General features: G+C 47.7%; 1 protein-coding gene across 2 annotated transcripts in view; it reads right to left on the bottom strand.

Annotated features, from left to right (window-relative positions):
• The window catches only part of pdzrn3b (PDZ domain containing RING finger 3b), a 96,211-nt gene that overhangs the window by 49,633 nt on the left and 30,260 nt on the right, over window positions 1-16,318 (bottom strand). Inside the window, exons 1-2 of one of the 2 annotated variants that reach the window (XM_061219688.1) lie at window positions 7,810-7,818; window positions 7,564-7,602 (exon numbers count right to left, since the gene is read on the bottom strand). The exons of the other annotated variant lie outside the window; for it this stretch is intronic. The gene's annotated coding sequence lies outside the window, so the exon portion shown is untranslated. Of the gene's footprint in view, window positions 1-7,563; window positions 7,603-7,809; window positions 7,819-16,318 lie in introns of those variants that run through there. 2 annotated transcript variants of the gene reach the window in all.

The raw sequence follows: 16,318 nt of genomic DNA, 5'->3' as shown, positions 1-16,318 counted from the left end.
GATTTTTGAAGCCCAGGAAGTTTAGAGGAGCCACCATGTTGTACAGTTTGGAGCCAGAGACTGCACAGTAGGGAAGCTGATGTGGCTCCTCCACTAAGCGTGAGAGAGAGTGATGTAGTCTGTCCCTGATTCGTCCACACAGTATTGCTGTATTGTCCTAATAACACAATACCTTAAAGAAAATCGGCACATGGGGAGACATTAGAAGACACTGATTACGACTACTTTTCTTGTCCACTTCTTATTTTCTTGTCGGGAAAAAAGTATTGACTTCGTATTTTGACCGCAATTGTACCATTGACTTTCCATTGAAGACATGTCTGAATGACCTATACTGGAGCCAAACACAGCTCTCAGCATGACTTGGAAATGAGCTTCAAAAGAGAAGCCCGGTTTTTCAACCCGAAAAAAACCATGGGCGATATCCATGCAGGTGTGGCCACTGGAAGGGGGTGGTGGGGATTGGGCATGGGGGTTAGGACACTGGAGGGGTCAGCGTGAGCCCTGTCTAACTCAGACTGCATGCGAAGCAGGCGAACGGCCCAATGTAAACAGCTTGTTTCAGCAGAGGAGGAGGGAGGGGGACCTGGGCTGGATAGCTCTTGTAATTATGTTGTTGGTATGACTGCTCGTGAGTGGAAGAAAGAAAAAAGGGCCCAGGCAATGATAGTGATCTTTATCTGCGGAAAATTCCCAGGGATTAATAAAAGCAGAGCCTGGAGTGGAGGGAGGGGGGAAAGAACAGTCACTGTTAGGGCTGAGGCAGTGGCTGAATGCTCCGAGCTCTTTTAGGTACTGCCAGTACACTGGAGGACATGTACATTAAGGTACATACAGAAGCTGATAGTTTGGAAAGGCCTACTTTTATCCAGTGCGCCTTTGGTTTCGATAAAACCGCCTCAGTTGTATGTCCTGAAAGAGTGACCTCATCTGCCTGAGAGCTGGATACTACATGTGGAATCTGTTTAAAAACATCTTCTGCTAACCAAATTTCTAATGTCTCCAACAGACCTTCAGGAAAAAGGGCTTCATACCTGCATATCAACACTGCACAGAGCCTCTGCTTTCTGGAAAACCTGTTTCTCATCTCTAATATCATAGTCAAGTCCAAAGAACATTTTTCAGAAGACATTTTTGCTAAATTACTCAAGCATAATATCTCCTAATTCTTCTTCTTTCTTTTCTTCTTCTTCTTCTTCTTCTCATAATAATAATAATCCTCCTCCTCATCTTCATGATAATAATACTACAACACTACAAGCTAATTGATGCTCAAGCTTTGCACAAGACAACTCTCTGCTTTCCCAGCTATTGAGTTGAGCCTTCTGTTCTGCATGGATGAATAGAGCCCTTTTCTCCAACATGAACTACAACTTGTTAACCAGAAGGAGCTCATATGTTTACCATTAAAAGTCCATTAGAAGGAGGTAATAACATGTGCCCCCAGCATTGTGTCCCAAACTCACACTTGCTGGAAGACTTTTTACTGAACATTAGGGAGCAAGAGAAGCACAAACACCATCAACAACACTAAATACCTACAGCCATGATGTTCTGCAACAGCTGCTTCTGGATATCTTTAAATGGAGTGACCACAAAATGGTAATATATTTTACATTGTATTTTGTTTTGTATTTTCTTGAAAATACTGTTAGTATTTATCTTGCTGTAACCCCCAAGACATTATCTGCATGATGCATAATTAAGACGACACGAAATACATCTGTTCTTCAGCTAAAATAGACAAACATAGTTTTTGCTCTGCCTTAACTGATGTCATCGTCTGCTCGGGCTTGGGGCCTCCTGATTGGGGGGGTGGTTATTGTTTGCATCCTTACAAGTGCAACAGGCAGACATGGGGCACAGACCTAGTGTCACTGTTTATTTCATGCGATCCCTCACCACACCAAACGAGTGCGTGCAGGGCTAGACCACGGCCCAGGATCACATTCTCGCTTTTTCAGAGGGAACTCGGAGGAAAGATCATGGCAATATGCAAACTAACTTGCGAGGCTCGTCTTGGCTGTACATGGTAACTCACAAGGCTCAGCTTGGCAACATGATCTGACACTCGACTGTCATGCAACTTAACTCTGAGGTCTGGGTAGGGTAAGGGGGCCACCCGTTTGAAATACCTACAGCCACGATGTTCAGCAACAGCTAGTTCTTGATATCTTTGAATGGAGTGACCATGAAACAGTAATCTACAAGCTAATCATGGTCACCAAGGTCTCCAGAACAGTACCATTGACTTTGCCCTCAACCTCATCTGACATTCTATTGTCATGTAACTTAATGGAATCTGAGGGGCAAGACTAGGTATGGAGAAGGGGGACCCTTTCTAAATACCTACAGCCATGATGTTCAGCAACAACTGGTTCTTGATGTCTTTGGATGGAGTGACCACACATTCATATATGGTCATCAAGCTCCTTAGAACACTACCATGGCTTTACCCTCAATGTGACTCAACTTTCTATTGTCGTGTCAACGTAGACTCTGAGGGAGAAGTCTGGATAGTCTGGTTATGGTGGGGGACCACCCTCTCTGTTCAGCAACAGCTGTTTCTTGATATCTTTGAAGATTGACCACAAAAGTATAATTTACAGGTCACACTTGGTCAACGAGCTCTTTAGAACACTGCCATTGACTTTGCCCTCAACATGATTACCCCCGACCTTGTATTGTCATGTAACTTAACAGACTCTAAGAGGGAAGTCTGAGTAGGGTCGGAGGAGGGGGGTGGCCACCCTTTCCGTACCCCACGCGATCGTCCAGGTCCCCCCGCACGTCAACCGGCCCTCTGGAACGCGTCTCCAGAGTTGGGGCCCCAGCTCTTGATGAACAGGCGAATGAGCTGGTGCGGAGATGTGGGATCAGGTAGCGGCGGAGGAGCGGGTGACCCCGACGCCAGGATTAAACCCCCCTTTATGCGCTGATTACACAGCACTTACCCCCGGAGCTGAGCATGTCAGGTGCGCCCCGCGAAGATTAGCGCAAAGCTCCCCGTAATGAAAGGGAGAATACCCCCTCTTCCTGCGTTCCGTTTGAAGTAAGATCAGTCCGTCCCAATAAAAGGAATTCCCGAGGAGGGGACCCCGGAGGAGACAGAGCCGGGCTGCCAGCTCCGGGCGGAGGCCGGGATTAGCTGATCCGCGCTCTTCCTTGTGTTTTAATTCAATTAAACGGGCGAAGGCAGAGTTAGGGCCCTTCTGACAGGCTGAGGTGGGGAGGACAGAGAGCAAAGTGTCTTTAATCTAATCGAATTCACTCTACTGGAAGCAGGCCAACACTTTTATAAGGTCGGCAGCAGCCAAGAAGCTAGATATACAGCTTATGAGAGCCGGGCTGCGTTCTGCTTTGGGAAAGGGGGCGAGGAGCTACAAAATGGAGCCGGCTTGTTGTGAGGGTGAAGCTTTCGCCCTTAAATTGAGCATGAAATACAGACTTTAATGAAACTGTGCTGAAAGAATGTGCTGGGGATGCAGAAAATAGGCAAAACGGAGCAGATGAAATAGTAATTGTGAATATGGAAAACAAAATAAACTTCAAAGGAGAAAGCTGAGCTGGCAACAGAAGGAGGAATTATCAAACAGAGACAGAGAGAGCCTGGGAGCTGCAGCGCGGGGCATGGCTGGGAAACGGAGGCCTGAGACTGACACGTCTGTGATTGCACTAACAAGGCTGCTGCAGCATCATGCACGTGTGCACAACAATCAGCCCCCACACACACATACACATACAAACACACACACACACATACACATACAAACACACACACACACCCACACTCTGACACTAACACACACATACACACACACACCCCCACACACATACACATGCAAACAGATACACACACGCACACACACACATACACACACAGACGCATGCAAACAGACACACATACACACACACACTCAGTAATGTGGAACAGCCCATTTTTCCCTCTCCCCATCACTCCTGTTTTGTCACAGGAGACATGCTCCAGTGCTCCCACCTGATACATGTCTTCTCTCTTCCGTAACAATGAATTTTAAGGAGACAACATGGTTCTAATTCTAACCGCCAAACTAAAGCGCTCTGAGTCACGGGCACTGCAAGGGCTAGAATGTTCTAGAATGCACTTATTTCCATGGCGCTCTCCCCAGCTGTGTGGCAGGAGAGTTATTAAAAGAACAGCAGAGAGAGAAAGAGAGAGAGAAAAAGGGAGAGAGAGATTAATGTGGCATTGTTCATTTTCACTGTCGTCTAATCCAGTACCTTTCCTTCTTATTCCTATTTTTCCAGCGTGAAGTTGAAGTTTACACTGTACCCTGCTAAAGTTTACACTGTACTGCCAAAATGAAACTACAGAGAGAAAAGAACTGCTCCCCACAGCAAGGAAAGCATTTCCCTTCCTCTCCCTTTAAATCTGGCCTGCAATATAGTTCCAAAGCACACAGCCAGCCCTGCATTGTGAATCAGCCAGTCAGATACGAATAAAAAGCACAAAGCATTCAGCTGTGCTATAGCAGGGCTACGCACCACACTGTACATCTTAAATCCCACCCACCTCCATATGCAGGCTCAGCCGAGCAATAAAAATATATTTTTACTTAAAGGAAGAAAGATCAGTAGAAGATTTCCTTTTGGCAGAAGTGACTCCTACTTGTTTAGCCCACGCTAGTTTCACCCTGACCACTGAATATGTTTGTGAAAACGCAGCGTATAAGAAGCAGATTGAGGTGCGATGCAGGTGGACTATCGGAGGTCCACGTATCGGAGAGAGAGCTCGCGGGAAGATAAGCTCTCCCATCAGGCAGGCAGATGGCCGGGGCTGTGGGCAGCTACAGTAATTATCCACGCTCGCTGCATGACTTGGCACATCTCCCCCTGCATGAGAACAGTCCGCTGCAATGCCTCAGCTCTTTAGCTCCCCCGTAGTCTCAAATAGCCTGGCAGCTCTGCCTTTCGTGTCAGCCATTTCCGACAGGCGGGGAAATAAGAGAAACGATCGGAGGCTTTAAACGTCGTCCCGACAGCAGCGCGCTTGTCGTTGTGCTGCTCGCTATGGAATCAAACGCTCCTATGTTCGTTTCTCAAACATTTAGTTTTCCCCAGTTCCTCAGATCTTGGTGTTTTGTCTTCCACAGCGAAAGTTCACCTCTGCCTTCTGTTCCAGATATGGAAATACATATGGGAGTCTCATTTTCAAGACGAGGGGGTGGGGAGTCTATAGCCAGATTATTCTTGTTTCAGAGCTTCTGAAAATCCTGAGTAAAATGTGACCTTTCACACTACTCTTTTGCCAGTGTTGAGAAATCACTGATGCACTCATATATTTATACAAGCAAGGCCACGCTCCCAACAGCACCATGGTTTGTTACTCAAAAGTGCCAAACTCAATATTAATATCCATTTTTCCAATGCAATACTTGGACCGGTACTGTAGCCAGCTCCGAATAAACACAATTAAATTAGGAATCTTCCTACGAAAGCCGTTTGCTCAACATGAATGTTTATGTAGTCTCTGCAAAAACGACAGAGCATTTAGTAAAATAAACATAATTACAGACGAGTATTAAAACTAAGAGAATCCTAATTTGACAGCGTTCCTTCACAGATCCTGGGAGCGAATGCCAGGTAAGTACGGACCGCCGTATAATTTTCTACCACATACTTCTTCAGCAGTGAGTCAGAGTAAGCCTAGAATGCCGTATGAGGATGATTTGTGGTCTGGGTTGGATATACGATGGTCTGGAAGAGAAACAAGGCCGCATATACAGCCGGTTTTACAGTGCCTCCAACTGCAGCGTTGAAAACTCAAGAGCATTTATTCTGAAGAAATGTAACCAAAAATTGAACATACAATTATCTAATAGCCTGGAAATTGGGTGAAACTCAGGGTGGGATCATCATTGCTCTATGGGAAACGCTACTAGTTAGCAAATATGACACAAAGAGACATTGTCTGCATTTAATCCCATGTAATCAACTGAAAGTAAATTCCAATGCAGTTGTCTATCCGAAAACAAGACCGTGCTACTGCTACACAGCGTGCTCCACTACCTGTGCTTGCACATTATTTAGCATGTTCAGCGTGTGATTTACACTGGCCAGGGCAACACACTGATGAAGTGCAGGAGAGGAGGGGAATAATGGAGTGTACTTTGTGGCAGCGTGCTTTACAAGAGGCAGACATCTCTGTAAAGTAGTTCAAAATGAAAGTATAACATTTATGGTAAGGAGTCTCATACTGCCTAAATGAATAGGATGTACAACTTGTCAACTACTACACACGTACGGACACAAATGCACGCACACACACACGCAAACACGCACAGGCACAGACACACACACTCTCACACACACACACACACACACACAGACACTGTAACAGAATTTTATTTCTTTTTCTTACAGTTTTTTTTTGGTTGTGATATCCTGGTGCAATGATAGTTGTTTATACTGTAGTAACAGAAGTTCAGCTCAATGAAAAAAAACAAGGTCGGATATGTTCAGAACCGCTATAAATCTCTTGTGGTTTCATTTAAACCTATAATACTTCACAGGACCTTTCATGAGTATTAACTGCATCTTAAATAAATAAAAAAAACACTCCAGTTAACAAATCAGTTGAAATCAATGGAAAAGAAAGGGAATGGTGAAACAGACTGATGCTTGCAATGCTTATTCCGGAGTCCGGGTGAGTAGTGAGAAGAGAAACAGCTCCTGAAGTAGTTGGAGAGGTACGCTATGTTCCTGCAACACAGCCAGCTGTTTACAGATCTTCCTGGCTCTGATAACTCAGGGTCATGTTTTCTTTCCCTGCAACTTGGGCGTCTTCACCGGGGAGAGGGGGGAGAGTACTTATCACCAGCTGCCAATTACTGACCTCCTGCTATCCCATACTCCCCTGCAGCAAGCCAGGGGTGACGCACGGGGGGCAGGGGCGGGGGAAGGGAGGGTTTCTGCCGACACCTCCCGAGGGACCTCCGCTCCGCTACTGCCCTCACCCCGAACACCGACAAAGCCCTCGCCGCATGAACGTATCTCCGTCCGCTCTTGATGTCTGCTCGACAGGCGCAACCAAACTCTTTGTTTTCCACTCCCCCCTCCTAAGCCTCCAGCGTCGCAATGCAGCGGGATTAAAATTCTCACATGCGTCTTTATCCCAGCCGCTATCGGCCTTGTAGTAATTACAGACACTCTGGAAGTTACTCTTTAGCGCGGATTATGCAAAAGAGTAAGTCAATACAGGTTAAGTCTCTATTATCGCTAAACCAATACCGTCGGTGCAAAATTGCGGACGGGTAAATGGCTCCTTTATGCCTCTAGAACAATAGACAAGAGATAGCGCGGGCTTGTGCCAGCAATCATGAGGCGTTGTTTGACCGACATGTCGGATTATGGTGTCATACCATCCCGCGATATGACAGATCAGGAGGAGCGGTAGCCGGCCGCAGACGATCCCAACGCTTTCCGGGGAAAGGCAGGCCTCGCCTTCATCCGTCACAACAGCTTTTATTCCAAAGTGCGGTGCATGTATAAGGCATGAGGGGAAACGCATTGTACAGTACTTACACTGCCGATCAGAGGCTTCAAGAACGAGCGGAGACTCACCTGCAACAAAGCAAAGACAAAAAAGGACTAAGTGAAAAGAAGAAGAGAAAAAAAAGATTTCCAAACAGATGTACATTTACATTTCTTTATACTGCGTTCATATTTCTTCTCTTTTTTTCTTTCCAATGCGACTTAAAAGGTCAAACAAACATGAAAAGTAGGTTACGGGTTTCTCTGAGCGATCTTTTTGGAGGGTTATTTGCATACTAATGTCCGGTGTCGGCGTTAGAGTGGCTCCTTTCTGTGTCAGCTGGCTGGGTCCTGAAACAATGGCCTTATTTGGTGCTGCGGGGCAGAGACGTCCATTAGCCGTGTCTGTTTAATAGCAGAGCGGGCTGGTCTCACCGGGCACTCTCCAGAGTTCCCATCCCATTTCGTCTACACCCCGTTCATCTCAAACAGATGTCCTCTTTTAGCTCTTGTGTTCCCCGCCACTCCTCCCGTGTGGCCTACATGGGGCTCCGATCCGGAGGAAAAGTACACCGTTTTCTCATTGTTTTCATATCGCGGCCTTTTCTCTCGTGTTTTCTTTAATCGCGCGCTTTCTCCGCACCCGGCTCCTTTCAACCCCGATCGACTTAATTATCCCCCGCCCTCCTGCAAAATCCCCAGGATTCCCCAGGCTTAGCTGAATAACATAAATCTAATTTGCGCCCTGTTAAGGACAAACTGAAATATTCCACACAGGGTGCCAGCAGGCTAGGAGGGCACGCAAGCTTTCTGAAAAGGCGTTTATTATACGCAGGAAAATATTAATCACAATGTCACGTACAATGATATATGATGCAGAAGCAGGGATAAATAACAGATTGAAATGGCAGCCAACTTGTGGAGGGTGAGGAATGGTCTGGGAAAGCCAATGACAACAATACGAAAAGCAAGAGAAAATGGCGGAGGAAGTATCCCAAACAATGTAACTGCATGCAATCTTACAAGAGTAAATTGGCCATGTCCTCTTTCCAAAGGTGAAGATAAGTGATTAGTAACCTCAGGAAAAAAATATAAAAATCATTTTGAATTCTTCATGCTGATTGGCCAGAGAAGGAGCTCCCTTCTGGCTTCGCCTGCTGACTGAGGGTTGCAGATTTAACAGGTCTGTTCCTAATCCCCGCAGCCCACTTCAAAGAGGGATTAGGGATTAGGGGCTGGAATGAAATGAGGCGAGGGAAAGGGGCGGGGAAAGACCAGGACGCAGTACCCAGCATCCTTTCTCTGCCAATTTCACAGGTTGCTAAGCACATTCTAGTGAAGCTAACACCCAGCGCACCATTAGCCTGGGCCTCAGTGTCTGGAGCCGTCTCCGAGGGTCTTGTGAATAGGGACACTGTTAACCCGCTCTTCAATTAGCCGCTCCACGAACTGTTTTCACCAGCGCGCTCCGTACCTTTTATCAAGCCCACTACTTGTTGCGTTACAAACCTGACTCCTGTTTGGCCTTAAGAACAAAGGCTTCACTCACTAACTTTCAAATCCAGAGGTGCAAACTGCACACCGGGCCCCCTAAAACAACGAGTGATGTCGCCGAAGATTTGGAGAGAGTTGCGCAGTTTATGGAATTACACCAGCATTCGATGTTGGCATCAATGCTAGCAAAAATGTTGTTCAGTTATCAGCCCAGATACTTAGCATTTGGCCTACCTCCCAACATGTTGGTTCTGAGACAGAACACAATTACCGGGGTTGGCTTGACTGCTACAGTGCCTCTCGTGAAGCCGGTCTCTGCCACACATTTTACATCCAGCGCCAGCTCGAAATTCGATCGCGGGCTACGAAAAGGTTGTGTCGTGCCCAGGAAATGGAAGGAGGGTTTTAGGCGAGCCGTGGCTCCCCCAGCGTGGGGTGACAGGCGGCGGGAACAGAGGCTGGCTGCGGGCGGGATGTGTCTGTCCACAGGTTTAAATTTAGAGCACCTCAGGCTCACGCTCATGCCATCACAAGCCTTCAGTCCGCCTGCAGTCAAAGGGGGCATTATCATTCTTGAGAGTCAGGCTACAAAGAAACACCCTGGGACAGTGCATACTAGCACGTTTTGTTAGCACGTTGTGTTAGCACCTGCGCTAGCTCATTGGCGAATCATGCTTCGAATGAATAATCGACCATTCAGATCTCTGCTGAAAACAGCTCACGCTAGGATCTGAAACAGCTGGTAGCTGCCAATTTCAAGCTGCTCATAGCTGGATTTTACACACACAGAATATTCTAGTTCCGCAGTTCAAAATGTGTTCACTTCATATTCTGTACATATTTTTATTTGACGGAGCGTCCAAGTTAATTTAGGCATCTGTAGCACGTTTTCCAAACAAAGGAAAGCAATCACCGCTAAGATGACACATTTTCTCAGTGAAGGATTAGAACCGAGGCTTGAGCTGAAGGAATGAAAATTGATTTGACCAAAAAAGACAAAATTGATATTCAACACCGTTTAAAAACCAAAATAGACCTTGCTGAATGTCATAGCTGTAGAAGTCTCTGAAGATCGTCCAAGCGGAAAGGCGGACAAGTGTGTTTACAGAATGCGACGCGCTTCCTTCCTCCTGCGCCGGTTTTCCTGATTCCGGTATTCGCTATCCGATTGCGGCTCATTAAAACGGAAAGATAAGGGCAACTGAGGCGGCGATGTCGCCTCTCATGTCAAACATTTGGATGCCTCATAAATCTTATCTGCGCCTGCCAGTTCTTTGTGTGCCTTAGAGCACAGAGTAGAGTGCTCTTGGCTTTCTGCTCCTCTGCTGGAATATTCCAGAACAGACTCTCTGGAGTCGATGCAGCTGTTTCGCACTGGCCGCAAAAGCAGCTTTTAATTGAATCTGAATGCAAAGGCAGAGGCTTTTAATTTGGCCGGGCTATAGAGACACGCACTGGGCATAGTGCGGGAGTGGGGGGGGGGGGGCAGCACCATCTTCCCAAATTTCACCCAGCCCTGACCATCCCCGCCCCTCCTCTTGCTGGTAAAAAAACATATATTGCTGCAATTATACACCTCTAATAGCTAACAATGACACCGGGTCTTTGGGAAAAGACAACAAATAATCATCCCATTAAACGGGCTCAGATTGCAGAGGGGTGTTTAAAGCAGCCTGCATAATGGTGTGTTTAGACTGGAGCGGATTTGAATAGTTTTGTCTCGAGCACGCAGAATGTACAGTTCGCCCCAAAGGCAGAGAAACTACGAGCTTCTGGAAGTGGAAGACTGGTCAGCCTTCGGCTGGGATTTTCCAAGGCCTGCGTGTTTATAAATAGGGTTAACTCTGTGATAAGTCAATCGGAGCCCTGTAGACATCGTGACGCAACATTGCTTTTCCTCTCTGAAAAGAAGGACCTGCACTTTAAAAACAATGGAAAACACTGCATGAGTAAAGATGGAAAGCCAAGCACAGAGCCTGGTAGATAGTCATATGGATTTCATTCCGACTCTGCTGTAGGTACGGGCAGGGGGAAATGGACTGAATGGTTTCACGTAATCAAACTCCAAATGACGGCTAACAAGCAATGGCACAGGTTTGTGGCACTCTAAAAGGTGCTGGCTTTACCTTCTGCCATCAACATACATATTTTTCCATTACAAAACTAATTCTGAGCAGCTCTCTGTCTTTCTCTTACCCTCCTTCTGTCTCCCTCTCTTTCTCTTTCTATCTCTATCTCTATCTCGCTCTTTCGCTTGCTCTATCGCTCTCTCTAGCTCTCTCGCTCTGTCTCTCTATTACTCTCTCTCTCTTTTGCTTTCTCAAATGTGGGACTGTTTAACTTTGCTGATGATCTCAGTCCATTTCAAAACAACCTTTCTCCCACCCCCCGAAGTAATGGTGGCACAAAGGCTGCTTAAGAATCTCACACACACACACACACACACACACACACACACACACACACACACACACACACACACACACACACACACGCAGACACACATCGGAGAGCATGTGATGACAGAGCAGAGCATGTGTTCTGTATCTGCCCGTGAAACAGCCACACTCTCTCTGTACGAGCCTCTCACTGTAGATGGGTTCGCACACTCAATTCAGCAGGGCGTTTTTTACGGCTCTTGGAGAAAAGGTCCAGTACATGTGAAAACTACACTACAGTAAGCAGACTGACCGACACACATTCTGGGGCTCAGCTCTGCCTGGTGCGGCCTGTTTCCACAAGCTCTGGAACACTGCCCGTGTAAATATGTGTTTATGTGTGCATCTTCCACATTCACTCCCGAGGCACACTACAGAAAGCTGGAGCAGCAGCAGCGAAGCCATTAAAATACAAAAAATACAGGCAAAGAAAATATTCAGCCTGAGAAAGGGTATTGGAAAGGTTAATTGTTTGTAGTACTTTGCTTTCTGATGCCACCGGCATATATAAACAAACACAGCACTCTTTATGGTAGGAAACAGAAAACAAAAAGATGCGTCACTTAAAAAAAAACATTTTAATGGTTTATCAGTGAGGTGTTAAAATGAATAAAGTCAACAGGAAGGGCCTTCAGCGAAGCCATTTTTGCTTGCATTTTCTTTTTTTCAAATTGCATCTGGAGATGTTTAAACGTCATTAAAATATGTGCTGGGTGAACCGGCGGGGCTCAAATTACTGCCAAAAACGGTCCGAGGAGCACGGATTCCTTCTGCTTTCCGACATGGCCGGGCTCTCTCCCGCGAGGCTCCCTCTCTCCGAACACCCATCGCTCCGGACGGACGGGCCAGCAGAAGGAATCCGTGCTCCTCGGACCGTCTTCCGGGGAGAAGGGGGCGAAGGCTTTAATGGGGGGTGGGGTGGGGTGGGGGGGGGCGCATGTTAAAACAAAGAAACTGGAGGAAAGAACAGACGGAGACGGTCGAACGGGAGAGAGAAAGTGGTCGGGAGCTCTCTCCCGCTCCTCTGCCAGAGACTGCGCTCGTCCCCCCGTGCCAAGAAAAACAAGGCCCGGGCGATCTGATTTCACCAGAGGAGCAGGGCAGGAAGTGCTGGGGTGGGGGGGGGGACACGCAGAGCTCCTCGAAATTCACTCTGCGCCCGACTCTCGCTGGGGTCCGCCGCTCCCCCGCCACGCCGCGGCTGGACAGAGGGGCCTTTGTGGGGTCCGCTCGCGCCCAACGCTGCCCGGACCCGTGCGGCAGGAAAGTTACCATTGTGTGATTGAGTTTTATATCGGCCCTGACAGACGGCACGGCACGGGTACTGTGTTACTGATCGCGGCAGGGGAGATGTGTCTCTGCAGAATAACTTATGTCCGGGAGAACGGAGAGCCGATATCTGCATCTGGATCTCAATCCCCAAAAAAAGTCAAAAATAAACATGGTTCGAGCCATATTCCCCTCACGTGATGATACTTTGCTCTTCTTTTCACTTTGCATGGAGTTGCACTTCTTCCTTTTGTTACCTTGTACTGTACATTCAAGATTACACCAGACTTGCACTGCAACATGCCAGACTGCCTGACAACTACTGCATGAAGGGCCTTGCTTATATTCATGTATCACTGCGGAGAAACATGGTAATCAAAACAGCCCGTGTCACCACGAATGCCCATTAGAGGTGGTGATATCTGAGGTGGTGAAAGAGAGAGAGAGAGAGAGAGAGAGAGAGAGAGGCAAGACCTACTGCTACTGAGCACAACCTGGGCCAGCCAATAACTATGGCAACCGTCATGAGAGAGCAGGAGCGATGTTGTCAGCTTACAGCAGAAAGCTGATGGTCTGATAAAGAGAAGAGAGAACTCACAGGAGGGGTGGGGTGGAGTACGAGACCATTTCCTCTCGCAAACATAGTTCATATCAGGCATTCTCTACGGACAACCTTGAATTTATCCCATTATATCCACACTTTAATAATGCTAGTGGGTGTTCATTTTAACAGCATTATGTTTATATTGTATATTGTTCCCTTTAGGGGCATCAGATGGGCTCCATAGCTAGGTGCATGCATATTTTGTGTTATGGAAAATAGACTATAATTGTCTATAATACAGATAATTTAACAATGGAAACCACAGGGGTACCGTGCGCCAGCAATTCTGTTTAACTAAATGATACAGGAGTGCTGAGAAACGGCTCCATGCCACGCTAGCAAAAAAGACAGGGGAGCGTATCTGCATATCTCCACACTACCAGCCTGAACCCCCCCCAACAGATAGACTGCACACACACACACACACACACACACACAAGCACACTCAGACACGCACACACACACACGCACACACAAGCACACTCATGCACGCACACACACACGCACACACACATGCACACACACACATACGCACATGCATACGCACACACACAGGCACATACATGCGCACATGCACACACACACACACACACGCATATGTACACACACACATATGCACGCACACACACACACACATGCACACACACACACACACACACACACATATGTACACACACACATATGCACGCACACACACATGCACATGCACACACGCACGCACATGCATGCACATGCACACACACACACACACACGCACATACATGCGCACATACACATATGCACGCACACTCGCACACGTACACATACACACACATACTCAGAAACATACACATATACTCACAAGCATACACATACACAGACACAACGGGGTTCGCGGAGGCGAGAGCCAGCCCCCCCCCAGGACCGGCGTGATTTAAACGCGGAAGAGGCGATACCAGATGTGGCCAATTGGCCCGATAAAGGGCTGTGACCCAAAGCACAGCTGGATGGAGAGCACACACACACACACACACACTAACTCCCCCTCCTGACTGTGCCGATAAGGACCCTGGGACCGGCTGTCCACTCCACCTCCTGCTGTCTACAGTAACGGGGGAGGGGGGTGGTGTCAGGACCAGCGAAGGTATTGGCTGCTCTGGGACATATGGGCGTAATGTGACATTTTCTTCGCCTCGCCAAGCAATTTCCAACACTAATCTCACCTCCAGCTGAACTCTTTTTCTAATCCAAATAATTTTTAATCCATTCCACTGTCCCGTGAAATGGCACATTTTGACAACCTCTTTAAAGCAGATGAAAAAGCTATGATTCATAACACAGAGGTGCTAGGGGCGTGTGGGAATTAGACAGCAGAAATTTACATACAGAGGGCGAGCCAAATGCTAGAGAAATGGAATTGTTGTTTAATTTAGTGTTCTTAGACACACTTCTGACCTGCACGGCAGTAAACTGAGGCTGTCTGTATATCACTTTTTGTGCTTTTCTGCAGTTTGGCGGGGAGACGGGGCAGCCAGGAGGGGAGAGGGAGGCTTATCAGTGGGAGTTGTTAATGCACTTCCCCAAAACGAATGCACGAGAGCAGCCAGTTCCATTAATGAGGTGGCTTAACATGTGCGGACATCTCTCCAGATGTGCTGCGGGCTAAAGGAAATTGCACGAGCGTTTCCACCTCTTGATTTAAAAAAAATAAAATAACGGTCACCGTTTCGCCTGGGGGACGTCGTCCCGAGGCGGGGAAGGTCTGAAATAGTCTGCATTCACATTTAAAAAATGAGATGCAGTTGAAAGTTTAGGAAGATTGGAGCACTTCACTGGAATATAAATCTCGCCCGTCCCCTGGCCTCCGTCACGTTTGTATTCTCCTTGATTGATTTCCCAAAAGCCAGAAACCAAGCTTTCCCCAAACATAATGTCCTCTGCAGAAATGTACTTAACAGCTTCTCAGAGGTATTTCTCACATTGTTCCCACGAGAGCTGACGCAGTTAAACTCAAGAACCGTACAAGAGCCGTTCTGTTCCTTCTCCTCGGGGCCGGGCCGCTCCAGCAGGCCTCGGTTCAGCCTTGACGTGGACGTTCGAGAGCCCTCCCGCGTAATTAAAACCCCATGCCGCACGCACTGCGTTTGGGCCCCCGAATAAAACTATGACTCAAGGGGGGGACGCGTGCGGCAAACAAACAGGCCAAGGGAGAGAGAGAGAGCCTGCCTGCACGGGCGTTCCCGTCTCTGAATCCCGCCCATTCCCTGCGCTCCCCGCTCCTTCGGACTCAGATTTCCTCCTCTTTCTCGAAAGCAGATCCCTGTCGTCCGTTCCACCGCGGCTGCGTCACACTCTCCCGGCCGAACGCCGCCGTTCGTTGGAAATCCGCTCGGAGAAGGACGCGTAGCCGCGTTTGCCGCCGCCGGCTCGCTGAGAAGGGGCCGAGGCGCTGATGCAAGCGGCTCGTGTGTCTGTGATTGGATCTGACGTTTTGAGGCCTTTCTGTAGCGGAACAGGCAACAGCAGAAGACAGCCGTTGAACGTGCTCGTAGGCGATGAAGCGGGTTTTCTGCATCGCGAAGGCCCGGGTGATCGGCGGACATCACCATGAGCCAGCGTATACACCTTTGCCGGGATTCAGGTCTGCCTATCATCAGGCACCGATATATCTTCAGGTGGATTTAACACTATCGTTGAGCGCTGTCATACTTTGATCTCTACGGGCATGGTGGAGCAACAGCTACAGTTCCCTCGGTTAATGAAGTCTGATTAATGGCACATCTTGGATAGATAATGTGTTACGTCAAACGGAGTTAACGGCAGCCCATAATTCCAAGGAGTAGACGCTCTTGAGTGCTGTCAGTGGAAGACAGCTGAGGTGCACTGTGAGAAGGTCAATGCTCCGTGCTAAAGTGCTGTGAATCTCATGTCACCACAGAAACAACACACATGCTGTACAAGAGCAACGAGGCAAACTCACTGCTCTTCCCAGACAATGATTCATCATTGATAATACAGTATA

Source organism: Conger conger, chromosome 14, assembly GCF_963514075.1.
Source record: "Conger conger chromosome 14, fConCon1.1, whole genome shotgun sequence".
NCBI lineage: Eukaryota > Metazoa > Chordata > Actinopteri > Anguilliformes > Congridae > Conger > Conger conger.
Note: the sequence above shows the minus strand (reverse complement) of the source record. Positions and strands in the feature narration are given on the sequence as shown.